Here is a 14,386-nt window from a genome sequence, read left to right on the forward strand (position 1 = left end):
TAAGCATGCTCTCCTAAATAAAATTTCCCCTCCCATGTTTTAGATTTTTTTTCTGCAATCTCATTTGAGCTTTCTTTGTAGTAATATGCCCTGCCAAGATGTACAGCTGTGGATGACCTTACAATACTCCAAATCTGTTTTGACTTCTCTTTCTTTAGAGTGGAAATAGCTTCGTGTGGTCTCAGCTTAGAACAAAGTTCTTTAAGAAGAAATGTGAACACGGGTGGTGATGAACATAATGACAGATCGATGTCAAGATGTTAATTTCTTTACAATTGAGTGTACAATTGACTGGGAGTCAGGAGATTTGGGTTCAATTCCTGGTTCTAGCACTGATTCTGCTGTATGACCTTGGGCAAGCCACTTAGCCTCAGTTTTCCTCTCTGTAAAATGGAGATGACACTTTTCTCTCCAATGTGAGATTGAAAGATGAAAAATGCTATATAAGAGTTAGGCATTATTCCTAAATATCCTCTCCCTTTGCTTCATCTTGGGTGCTTGCTTCATACTTCGCTTGGGTATACAAATGGTCTGTGATCGACAAATATAAAGGGAGGAAACTACAGGGAGAAAGGTGAAAAAAATCACACTGAGGTTGACTGATATATAGAAAATTGTGATCTTATGCCTTAGCTGGAGAGGTATCAAAGCTGATATTTTTCAAGTTCTGTTCTTGTTTGTGTTGTACTGAAATTATTGTAAAATGCCAGATTCTTGAACGTTGCATATTTTACAAATCAAAAACTAAGCATTCCTGGTTATGGCATTTCTATCAGTCTTTCATTACAGCCTGACTAAAGGTCCATTGTCAGTTTCTTGTATATTGATACAGCAGCTATTGTGTTTTGAGGACACACAAGAGAACATTCCTTTGTGAGTTCCCACATGGAGGTGGTGAATTTTTTAGAGTAGCTAGTAAGCTGAAGATGAAATTCTGGCTTTATAGGATTTTCATCCTTTGCAGAGTAGTACCTCATACATTTCTCCCCAGATCCCTAAGAAAGGGATTTGACAATTCTGCTCTCTTCAAACTGATTTACTAGTGCCTATATGTTCAGTTGATTTGGGAAGCTTCAGCCTATATCAATCAAGAATCAGTATTTGCTTTTTCATCACTAAAAGGTAGAGATCAAGCCCCATTTCCTTATCAAGATGCTTACATCCTTTATTTTTCATTTGGATCAATATGTTCTGTTCACAACAAGGTACCTTCATGCCCTTGTTATGAAGAACTTTGCATAACTTTCTGAACAAGACACTATTGTTGTATTCAGTGTAGTTGTAGTAGTGTTGGTCCCAGGATATTACAAGAGACAAGGTGAGTGAGATAATACCTTGTATTGGACCAACTTATGTTGGTGACAGAGGCAGGCTTTTGAGCCATACCCAGCTGTTCTTCAGGTCTGGAAAAGGTACTCCAAGCATCACAGCTAAATGCAAGGTGGAACACAGAAACACTGGATTTATGGCTTATTACAAAAATCTGTAATCCACTAACTCTCTCTTCTTGTCCTATGATTTCAGAGGTTTTAATGGACCACTGTACCTTGAATGGTCCCTTAGAATATGTGCTAACTACTTAAGCTAAACAATCTGTTTCACCTTGCATTTAGCTGTGACGCTCACAGTACCTTTTCCAGATCTGAAGAAGAGCGCTGTGTGGCTCGAAAGCTTGTGACTCTCACCAACAGAAGTTGGTCCAGTTAAAGGTATTACTTCACCTACCTTGTCTCTCTGAACAAGACACTGGAAGTTAAAAAGTCACATCACCTGTTTGCTGTTTTGGGCCCCTAAGAAAAGCATGCATGACTCTTAGGCTTCATTGTCTTAGTCCTCACTTACTGATTCTGCATCAAAGATGTACAGGCATGTCCCAAGCATTGTTTGCTTAGAAGAATGGATACCACAATGAGTAATTTGCATACATGTGGGGGAGGAAGAGGAATGAAGCTGATGTGAAGGGATGTAGGACTATCTACAGAGAGAGAAAGAAGTCTTGTTTGGGAGGTGTAGGTTATTCTTCCCAAGAAGAAGAACTTTTTACTGGAAATCTATGCCATATGCCTAAGCTGTCTATTTTAAAAAATATTACTTCTCACCCCAGCATTCCACATTGTCCCCTGTTTGGGTGACTTGCCTTACCTAGGACTGGGAGACATGGGAATAGTTAGGGGATGCCACCTTGCTGGATGGGAATTGCTTACACGTGCCTCCTGGCTGTTGCTGGCTAGTATGGGCTGCAGGAATAAGCAAAATGGTAGACGAGGCCTCACCTGTTATCTGCTCTTGACAGCAGCAGAGCTGGAATCTGGAGTAGAGCTGGAACTGGCAGAGGGCTGTAGCAGGTGGTCTTGAGCAGTATTCAGCAGCAGGTGGTATTGTTTCAGCTTGAGAACAGCATCATGAGTCTGATGCAACTTGCCACTATGCATTCCCAGCCAATACTGGAAGTGGAAGTCTTCCAGTTGGTCTGAGGGATTGGCTCACTGAACAAATGTCTTGTTGTCTGGGTAGCCTATGTGGGCCTTTTGTGTATGTTTATTCTTTTTGGTATGTTTTTCAAGGTACATCTCTTATGTTTGCTATGAGTCTAGGTACTGTTTTTGTCCCACTGCTTGAAAAAGCATGGATAATGGCAATTTCTTGCCTTTTAATTTGATTTCTCTGCGTTTCATTTTTGTTGCCAAACTGCACTGTTTTTTGTTATTGGTTTGGGATTTTTTTAGACCCTCTTACCAGTATGAAGAAATTATTTCAATCCCTTTAGAAAGTAGCTGTTAGAGGTTGATTCAGTTAATACTGTCATGTTTGGGTCAATTACAGCAGACGAGGTTCTAGAGCTGAACTGAAGGAAGGAGACCTTTCGCTATCCCACAGAGTTGAAATACAAATTTTAGAGTCTTAACTCTTAAAGGCAGATGCTTAAGAAAAGGACATTTATGGGCCAATTAATTCCTTTCAAATATAGTGTGTTCACTTTTTTCATTTTAGAGAATTGTTAATACAAGCTGTTTGTATTTAAAGTAGTATAAAGAAATACCGTAGTTGATTTGTATGTTGGATTTTTTTTTTTGATTCATGTAGTTCATACTGTAGTGTTCCCTATATTGAGATTAATGAGGAGAAAAAGGGTAAGGCATTTTTGTTATGGCCAATTTATTTCATTTCAGACTGTATTATCATTTGGTGAAAGCCCTATTGATTAGCCTTCATAGCTTTACAGAGCTTTTCTTCTAAGCACTTAAAGTTTGAGTTGTCTCAGTCCCATAGGACTGAAAAGAAAGCTGTTAGTACCATGAAATTCTTCTTCTGTATGTTTCCAACAGCTTGACGCTTCTTCTGAGAATGTGGAATATTAGCACATTAATGTTATTAACCCATTTAGTACAAAAATACATTTGGAAGCAAAAATATTTTTTATATTATCAAAGTCTGGGTGGTTTCTTCCATATGAGTACAGTTTCTTAAAGCTGAAAAATGTGTTATGCTGTGCAACAAACAGATGCTGCTCTAACAATGCAATACATTATGTACCAAAAATGATCTCTGTTTTAATCATAGATGCTGATTTAATGAGACAAGACTAGCTTACATCAAAAATGGATTTAGGGTGTGATTTTGTTTTCTCTGTGTTTTCTCTACATAATTAATAGAAATATGGTACCTTTTATACTCTAAATTTGAAATTTGTACTATAGTTTTATATTATTTTATGCTCCTTGATCCTAAGTCTGCCTTGTATAAATACTTGTTTTCGCTCTTCCTGCTTTGAATTAAAAGACATATACTAGCAAATGTGTAGTATAGTTAGTTAAAAATTTATTTAAAATAATTAAGATATTTCCATAGGTCTTCTCTTCTTTATAGCTGTGAGAGTACTTAATTTCTCTTGATGATTTTTTTTTCTATTTTATGACTTCTCCAACCTTCTCCCATCCAATGGCTTTGTTTTATGTTTACCTTGTAGAATACATTAGCTGTTTCTCTCTAATGCTGGTACTAATTCATGGATCAGAGAGGCAATGCTGATCAATATGCTCGGTTCATATCTGTACCTTATATCTTGAACACACTCTTGACCGCCTGGGAATGTTTCATTGTTGCTGTCCCTCCAGTTTAACTTTTTAATTTTATTCCATGGATATTCTGTTTCCACATTAGTTACCACATCTAATCATTTAAATTCTTCTATCACCAGATATAAATAGTGATTGACAATTTTACCTTTAGATACAGTCAGATAATACTATACTTGAGGGGAGAGGGGGGGAATCTTCTTATTGTGTTTCTAATTCCACTGAACCCAGCAGAGTAGTTTGGATGCACAGGGAAGAATTAATGATTGGAAGATACAGAGTTGGTAAATTATTTATTCTGGCCCTGAGGAAGCTGAAAAGCTGAGTGAAAGACTAATAAATCATTTGTGGTAGTGCTGGTTGTCACTTCCAATTATTTTAGACGGTTTTGTGATAAACTGCAGCACCTGCTAGATATCCCTACACCATCCCTTGATGCTTGCAGTGCAGCTTGTTCAGTCGATTATCAAAGGCAAGTTTGTCTAAACTTTCTTCAGGTTGTAGAGAGAATTACTCTTCCCAGTCGCCCCAAACCCCATTTTTAACAACTCCCTTTTCATTGCACATGTGAGCTAGGTGCAGTATGTGATGTACAGAGTAGAGAATTCTGAGTGATACTGTAAAATTCATGGGTTTCAGAGTAGCAGCCATGTTAGTCTGTATTTGCAAAAAGAAAAGGAGTACTAGTGGCACCTTAGAGACTAACCAATTTATTTGAGCATAAGCTTTCGTGAGCTACAGCTCACTTCATCGGATAAGTGAGCTGTAGCTCACGAAAGCTTATGCTCAGATAAATTGGTTAGTCTTTAAGGTGCCACTAGTACTCCTTTTCTTTTTGTAAAATTCATCTATTTCCTGTTGATCCAGAGGTGTGTGCATAAGTCTAACTGGTGAAGGCTGCTTTTATTTCCTCTTTCTTAAAAGCAGCTACTTGATGGAATGCATCCCACCTTATCCTCTCCATGATAACTAAGTAAGGCTCACTTCAGACCACTAAGATGGTTCGTGACCTGAAAGGGGAAAAGAGACCACTGGGGAGAGAGGGACAAGTGTTCCACCTGCTGTGACCACTCAGTCAGAGGCAATGGCAATGACAAAATAAAGGGACAGGAGAGCAGCAGTGGGAAGTCCCCTTCCTATTTCCGAAACACACTGGAGCTAGGTTGAAACTGCAGAGCAGATTGTGACTTCAGTTTCAACTCATCTTGTCATCTGCTGGCTTCTCTTCCTGTTCTTTCAGGAAGCCACATCTAGAATGCTTATTGTCTGCAAAGAGGACCTGTCCCCCTCTCTCCCAGCATGAGGAGTCAGGGGCGGGGGGACAGAGGCGGGTAAGTTGAGGAAAGCGAAGAGAAGAAAGAAAGCAGATGAGAGAACTGAAGCAGAGAGGGATAAGTGAAAAGATCATTTAGAAAGGGAGAAGGTAGGGAGGGACTTCAGAGAGGGAGGAGGGGAAGTTGAATGGGGAAAAAAATAGAGGTGACTGGCCTCAGATAGTATGGGCAGGTCTGCAGTAGAAACTTTTGCATTTAAGAACTGAAAACTTTAAAAATATAAACCAGATATATACGCATTACTCAGATGTGATGGGGCTTTTAGATTGGTGGTCTCCTTTGCAAAAAGCTAATTTACGATGTAGGACTCAAACTGAAGGGCTATTTAAAGAGAGTTAAGGGAAGGGCTGCTATATGTTAAAAAGATTTCAAGAAAATCTAGTTTTTGTCCCACTCCAGGGGGTCCAAGATTATTGTCCCATAAGCCTCAGTTGTGGCTCCAGGTGGGTTTCCATAGGTACAGGTTTAGAAACATCAGTTTGGGCAACTAGCTATAAATCAATTTGAAGAGAGCTTTAATCAACTTTTGTCTCCAAAGAGAAGGTAGAGGAGCATCAAATAATCATCTTGAAGTTGCTGAGGGCAATTCACAGATCCCCATTACTAGTGAAAAAATAAGATTTATTTCATGCTTGTGTCCAAAAGACTAGTTAGTGAGCCCTAAATAGTATCTCTTAAAGGCCTACAATAGAGTCAGTAAAGAATCTTTCAGCAGCTCTTTCATTCAGTTTTCCTGATCTGATCCATCCAAAAAGCATGAAATAGAAAACATTTTGAGCTACCTTCTTCAAGCCTTAGCTCCAGTCCCAGAGGATTAGAAGTGTAAAGGCGTTTATTTGATCTGTTTCACCATCCCAAGAATCATAGGAGACCTGCATGTCGTCTTGGGTTTGAAGAGTGAATTTTTTTTTGTCTTCAGGGTGTCAAGCTTCAGAACAGAGTCTGAGTTGTGTCGTTCAGGTGAATGATTATCAGTGTGTATTCATTTAGTTATTCTGTGCCAACCATAGGCTGTTCTGTTTGGCCTGACTACAATTCCAAGAACCTTTATCAAGATCATGGCACTGCTGGCAGCTGAATTAAGGAAGCAGAGGTTGTATGCTAGCTGATTATGGCAAATTGAAGCAATTGGCCACACTAGTGATTAATAAAATTTGCAGAATCTTGGAGACCAAAAGTTGGATACTAAGTGAGGAGAAGAGCTCTGTTGTCTTGTCATTGGGCTTGTTGTATCTGGAAGCATGGTTCAACACTATTCTTTTTTAGCACAGAAAAGAATAATCAAGTTAAAATCCTAGCTATTACCCAGAGATTTCAGTATGGGGCTGCCTACAAATCTTAAGTTCTAAAGCTGTGAATCTTGAAGTAGGTCCAGGAGCCCATTTCTGTATGAAATCCCCTACATCCTGCAGATAGTGTTAAAACGGGTTAAGGAGCTGAACAGAATAGCTTGTTTTAGTGCAGGGAAGGAGGTTCCAGGTGCCATTAAAGTACACTCAACCAAATCAATGGCATCTTTTTGGGAAAAGAGTGGTGGAAACTTCTTTGTCAGAAGACTGACAAATGGCTATCTGGGGATCTCTGTACAACTTTGTGATCACTACAGAAGGATATTACAAGTGGGTATTAAGCACTAAACTCTCCCTGTTTTTTAAAACTATATTTCTGTGAATTTATAAAATATATACCTATAAATGCCTATTCTGTGGACCTGGTAGTGGAAATAAAATTTACTATTTTGAAAGGTCCAGTCATCAGGACTGGTTTAGAAGATGGAAAAAAGGGAAGAGGAATTTTTCCTTATCTTTTAATGTTTTCCTTAGAGATCTTCTATATCAATGCAGACCACACTCTGAAGCAATTAATGGATCACTGATACAAAATGTTGGTTTATAGTATAAGAGATTTAAAAAAAAAATTCTGAATTTGGTGGTTGCCTATACACTACCACTACTTTCAAAATTTCAACCTCCCCATGTAAGCAGAGGGAAGTCATCAACAATAGAGTTAATTGTTCTGGGAGCAAGGTACTATTTCCTGCAATGGTACAGAAGATCTTAAAGAAAATTAACAAGTAAGGAATATTTTCCTTGTCCCTCCTTAAGAAGGAGGAAGGTGGAGACATCCCAATTAGGCGATCAAGATTAGTGTTGGTTGGTTGAACTAACAATGTGGAGATAATAAAAATGTTGAAGGGACTGAATCACACAAAGTAGACAAAGCTGCTACTCTGAGTAGCCAGGAATGTTAATGGAAACAAGGAAGGAAACAACATTTAAATGGATGTTTTTAGATGTATGTTAGATTTGGGAGACATTCCTAACTGTTGGAAAATGGCAAATTCTGCCTTTAAAAACAAAAAACCCAATCACACCAGAAATGATAGGGCCAGTGACCCTAACATCTGTTATGGGGAATCTCTTGGAAATTATTTTTTAAGGCTGTGGTAGAAGTACATCTGGAAAAGCAGTCTAAGGATAGCCAGCATGGTTTCAGGCATGGCAGTTCATGCTTATCTAATTTGTTGGAGTTCTATGTAGATATTACTGCCATAATAGATGAGACGAGAGAAATTCAGTGGATGCAATGCACTTAGTGTTTCAAAGAGAATTTGGCTAAAAAACTATGGAATAGGGAATAAGAGTGTACTGGATAGAATGCTGATGTAAAAGCTGGAGACACCATGTCTCTTGCTTTTAAACAGGCTTTCTAACTGGTATGCTGCAACAGCGTTTTCAGTTGGAAAGTGGTTACTACATGGAAAACCATAGGAGTCAGTTTGAGACTTTTGTTTGCGGTAGAACAACAGTGATTCTTACTGTGTGAATCCTATATAAGGGATCACAAACTGCTGCCAGCAGTAGGGAAACCAGTAGCAAAATGGCAACTGTGGAAACATTGAAGGGTGTGGAGGCAAAAATCCACAGAGAAGACAGCACTGGGATGGAGTGAGACTGACTGACTTTAGATTCTTAGATACTATGGTGGTGAGAGTGGTATGAGAGCTTTCCAATAATGCATTAAGGAACATGACTAATATCAGTCATGTGATGTTTTTCTCATCCTCTCTACAAGGAGAGAAGTGTGTGAAGTTAAATGTCTTGTTTTGGTTGTGTGGGTTTTCTGCTTCTTTAAAATACGTGTTGCTATGTATTTGTTATGTATCAAAGAAATGCTCCTTGCGCTTGAAGTGGGAGATGGTGACGTTTGGAGGCCCCTAGTTCCTAAGGAAGTTAATTCCACAGACCAGCCCCAAGAAGTTCTGTGTCCCACACACAGACAAGCTTTATCCTTATGGTAGAGAGTTCAGCTGTGCCAGAGGAGCATAGTTCTTCACCATGGTCTTCATCGCAGAGCTTTAGGTGGTCTTTTAGATATCCAGGGCCCAGGCCATGGAGGGCCTTGAAAACGAGGGCCAAGACCTTGAACTTGATTCACTATTCCATGGGAAGCCAGTGTAGAGAATGGAGAACAGGTTTAATGTGTTTCCTGTAGCTAGTGTTGCTGAGAAGACATGCTGCAGCTTTCTGAACCAGTTGGAATTTCCCAAGTGCAGTGTTTCATGCCCAGGTTTCACATTGCTCTAGTCCAGCCAAGAGTGATAAAGGCGTGAATAACTGAGGCCAGGTAATCATCAGCCAGGAAGGGACAGTCTCCTAGCCAACTGAAGATGATAGAAACTGTTACTTATGGATGCTGCTACATGAGAGCTTATTATCAAGCTAGGAATCCAAGAGCACTTCAAAACGATGGTCTGAATTGACCAATTATGGATGTGTATGTTCAAAGGAGACTGCACCATGGCTACAAACTCTTCAAAATGCTTTCCTCTCTTCAGAAGTACCACCTCTGTCTTGATCAGATTTAGATTCAGCCAGCTGTTCCTTGTCCATGAGCTCTCATCCAAGCAGTGGGCTGTCTTGGTAGAAGTGGTGGGGTTGTGTGGTGAAGAATAGGTAAAGCTCTGTCTCATCTGCATATTGCTAGCACTTGATTCAATGTCTAGTGGTTGCGTGTACATGTTGAAAGAAACGGAAGAGAGAATTGGTTCTTGTGGGACTTCACAAGTGAGAGGTCTTGTGGTGGAGTTGCAGTTTCTCATCACTATTTATTGGGTATATCCCTTCAGGAAGGACTCAAACCATCTTAGTGTATTAACCTGGTACCTCTTTTAGCTGAGAAAGTAGCATCTCAGGTGTTGAATGCTGCAGAGAGGTCCAGGAGGCTGAGAATGGATGTCTGCTCTCTATCCATTGACAGGAGGAGAGCCTCCATCAGTGCTCCAATGGGTTTTGGTTCCATTTGCTGGACTGAATCCAGATTGTGCCAGGTCTAGACTGTTAACTTCAGGCTCATCTAACTGAAGCTGCCCTTTTTGCTAATTTTCCTTGCTCAGGAAAGGTAGGGTTTAACGTGGGCAGTAATTAGTTAGTATCTACTTCGGATACATTGGTTTCTTCGGTGTTAGACTATTGACTTTCTGACACTGGCTGTTTTGGTCAGGAGTGTGTCAGTTCCTCATGACTCTTTTTCACAAATCAGGAATGTCCTGGGTTAGATTCACAAGTCTTGGATTGAGACTCCCTTATGGTGTCTAGAACTTCTTGGGCCATGAATGTACGGAACTCTGGGAATGCAGATGGGCTTTTGCATGGTTCTAGACAGAACGGATCCATGCAGTTTGAGAGAGCTTCCTGAATGTAATATTTTCAGCGAAGTAGGATGATAGTTTTTTTGGAGTGCGTAGTGCTAGTTCTGATACATGTTGTAGGCACACAGGATTGATGAAGTGGATAACTCCTTGGAATAGGATTTGGCATCTTTAGTGGAGGCTGATAGGAAGATTCTCTTGGCCTACAATATGGCCTCATGCAAGGCTTTGGGGAAATTGTTTCATCCTGTCTGTACCAGCCTTTGTTTTCCACTGTTGGTGCCCAAGTTTCCTCCCCTTTCTATCTGGTGCAGAGTGTCAAAAAACCCAAGGTGATCTATCCTGGGGATGGGGAGAAGGGGCTGTTTGGGAGCCAGTGTGTCAATGGTTGAGGCTAGTGTATAATGAGGATGATTCATCAGATTCTTGACTACTCGTCTTGTGGGTGGAGTACTGTGTTTTAGCAGGCTTTGGAATTTGTTAAAGACTATGCGTTTTCATAGTCAAATCAGGATCATTGGTTGGTCATGTTGCCTGGGGGCTGGAAGATTTCTGACTGCTGCCTTAATGAGATGATATGTCCAAGACAGTAGCTAGGTTGTACTGTCCTTGATCTTGACATCTAGGCTGAAGATCAGGTCTTTGGGATCTGATCTAACTCTCCCATGGATCTTTATCCGCTCAACTTTTGAGATGCTGTGTCACCTGCCTGTTTCAGGAGGTCATGCAGAGAGAGATCTCCCAAGTAGTATTTTCAGGAATAATGGTGAAGAACTAGAATAAAGGTAGGACAAGTTTTGTTGGTCCAAAATGTTGCTTTATTTCTAAAACTTCCTAGGGCTCCCTCACTAATGAAACTTGTGACTAACTATACAGTAATTAACTCTTAAGAGTACTTAATTCTTTCTTACCTTTATTGTTAGCTGAGAGAAATTACAAATAACACTTGATATCAAATACTCTGCTATTTAAGATTAGGAAACAGACCATTGATGTGTTTTTTAGCTGTTGGTTGGAATAAATGTGTACCTTTAACTGAATCTTTGTTTGAAAATGTGTGTAATGAGATGCAATTATTTATATAATCAATTACTCAATCCAAATTTTTGTCGTTAAAATTGGTAGATTTAAGGGGGTTTGTGTGTTTCTTTTGACTGACAGTATATCAGAATCAGTGTTATGATTTGCTTTTGTGATGTTTTCTATAGGATTTTCACTGGAATTTAGACTTCAGCTTTTAGTTTAACAACATTTAAGAAAAAAGCATGTTACGTTGAATCTTTGAGCAAATTTTAAAATGTTAAATTTTATATCTGTTAAATACCTGTGAAAATTTGTAGTCAGAGTTCTACCCCTGTTCCATATAAGGATCCCTGGGATTGATTATAAAGGTATGTCTATACTTACGGCAATGTGTAGAGTACAGACAATGCACACCCAGCTAGCACAAGTATAAAATAGCAGTGTAGATGGTGAGGCACAGCTGAGGTGAGTAGAGTAGAGTTCCCTACATGCCTGAACCTGCAGGGTATATACTCTACAATACATGGCTCTCTACATGCCCAAGCAGTGCCTCCCACTTCTACACTGCTATTTTTAGCAGTGTAGTATCCTGCTGCCAGAGCCTTTCTCCTTGTCTTCACCGTGTCAGAGCCTTTCACTGCCATGTGTAGCTACACGCTGCAGTGACAAATGTGTACACAGCCTGATTTCACTGTGGTATGTAGCTACACATGTAGTGACTGTACTCTAGTTGCTGCATAGGATACAACCAAAATGCAGTTACTTTGGGCAGAACTTGTTTAGAATGACATGTTGGGGGTGGGGGACATTGTGTGACAAAATGGGCAATCTGGATGTTGGGTAAGTCAGGGTCATACTCTGTTTTCTGCGAGTGCACTTTAAATTTCAGTCTTCAATTATATTTCAAGTATGTAGTGTTTATTCTTTTTGTCTTGCTGAGATTTTCAACATCACAGTTACTGGAAGACTCTTGATTTTAATGATGGACACAATATTTGTACGATGTATTTGAGTAAAGGTGGTACCAAATCATACAGACGCTCCCTGACTTATGCAGTTATTCCGTTTCGGAAAGCCTTCCGTAACTCTAATTTTGCGTAAGTCGGAAACGCATAACCAAATGTTATGCCCCCCCCGCCCCCCCAAAGAAAAAACAAACCCTCCTATTTCTAGCTTAAGGAACTTTTTCCTGTAAGTGCGAATTTGCGTAAATTGGGTCTTGTGTAATCTGGGGAGTGTCTGTACATTGCCTCTTGAGAATACTGTTAAATCACATGGAACTACTTAAACTCACCATTAATTACTTACAATAACAGCAGTGTTGGGAGGAATTTCTTACTAGCCTAGTTATAGATGCATATGATTCTGGCTGCTTGAAAAAGTTTCTTTTTAGACATATTTATGAAGTGCTTGCTTGGTTTCTGGGGCAGTGATAGCTACGTTTTGAAGAGGAGGAGGTGTGTATTGTACAATTGTAGAGTATGACATTGTTGACTGTGGTAATTGTAATAGAACAGTGGTACTGTTAGGTTCCAGATGGAACTTTAATCTGGCTTCTGATTGAGCAGAGTGTCCTTGTAGAGTCTCTTAGCATCTGCTGTGAAAATGTATATGACATTATTCAAAATTTGTACCAAATTAAACCACCTTCAGGCTATAATTCAATTTTTCTTTATTGAGAAATGTATTGTCAACAAATTTATGCCACGGAGTAAAATCTACACTGAATCTATTATTTATTTGGCTATTAACTGGTCATTTAGATTACTGTGATTGAATTTCAAATGACTTACAGTTTACATTAGGAATAGAAAGTTTCCAATATCAAATATGGTCAGATAATTTTTGCTATGAAAAAACCCTGAACTTAAATGAATTGACATGATGTAGCACAAACCATTTCTATTGGTTTACATTTTTATTTATAAAAACCTCATGAGATTTTATGTTTCTAGATATTTCTGGTGGATCAGTTTGAGATCTGTTTTTGACATTTGCATTTCATCAGCAATCTTGGAAAAGTATTGGAAGCATTTAGTCCCATTCATTTAACTTGTGTCATATGAGTTAGTTCCTCTTGTGTCTTAACTGCTAGCAACTGTGATTTTTGTAAGTCCTTTACTTCCAGAAGTTTGCTGTATTTAATAATTATACTTTAAAACTGTGTGTTGGAAACTCCTCTTTCTTCCTCTCCTTCAACAAATGCACACACTATAGCTGATTTTTGGTAGGATTTCCTTTAGCAAATATGGCCAGATACTTTTTGCTAGACTTAAAAGAATTGACATGACACAGTGCAAATCATTTCTGGTGACACACTTATTATATTTCCTGGCAAACTTGACTAATTGTACTTGAAAAGCCTGAAATCTTTTAACTTGCAAGATAAAAATCTGAGACTTTTGTGTACTTGGTGGCTCCTATTGAATTTTCCAGCCTTAGGAACATTTGTTCAAAACCTCACAGTGCAATTTGATCCAATTTTGATTGAGTGCTGAGCACTTTTGAAATTCTGGCCACTCCTTTCAGGTGCCTAAATAGGAGGTGTGCTCTTTTGTAAATTTGGTCTATAGTCTTTTACCCATGACTATTAAAGCATTACTACACTACTGCTAACTTTGATAAATGAGGCCTTGTCTTGAATAAGTCTGTGCATCCTCCAAGTTCTCTAAGCCATTGGTGTTTAGATTTTCTCGCATGTCTTCACCCTGCCCCTGGCATAAAGCTATTCCGGGGTCTGCTGTGTGTGTTCCCCACCCTAATTGCATCCTTCCTGTCTTCCACAGCAGAAACTGACTGACATCTCTGTTGCCAATTTGGCAAAAGATGCTGATTCATTGAAACTACAACACTTTCCACAAAACCTTCATTGGGAAAGCTTTACCAGAGAGACTGACTGACTGGGTGGGTGGGTGGTTAGGCTATTGGCCTGGGATGTGGGAGACCCAGGTATTCAAGTCCTTGCTCTCCCTGATTGGGATGGAAAAACTCTGCTCTACACAAGGAAAGAAGAGACCTGACCCTGGGTCTTGCACATCCCAAGCCAGTACCCTTGCAGCTAGGCTATAGTGTGCCATGTCCATGTTTTTTTCATTCCAGGGCAGAATCAAAACAAATTTTGAAATCTTGAAAGTCTCTGTGAAATGAACTGTCGTCCTCCAGTCAGCTGTAGTTGTTACCACCTACCTTTTAGAAGTGTTATTGCATTCCCCTACTCCTCCTCCTCTTCCTTATTGTTGCTGAGTGGGGAAGTAGAATATTCCTCCCCAGTATTCCACTTTTCGAGATTAAAAAGAATCCCA

The 14,386-nt window shown here is 39.4% G+C and overlaps 1 protein-coding gene across 7 annotated transcripts in view; it reads left to right on the forward strand.

Annotated features, from left to right (window-relative positions):
- Positions 1-14,386, forward strand: part of TBC1D5 (TBC1 domain family member 5) — a 472,491-nt gene that overhangs the window by 53,304 nt on the left and 404,801 nt on the right. The gene's annotated exons all lie outside the window — the stretch shown is intronic.

Source organism: Chelonia mydas, chromosome 2, assembly GCF_015237465.2.
Source record: "Chelonia mydas isolate rCheMyd1 chromosome 2, rCheMyd1.pri.v2, whole genome shotgun sequence".
NCBI classification, from domain to species: Eukaryota; Metazoa; Chordata; order Testudines; family Cheloniidae; genus Chelonia; species Chelonia mydas.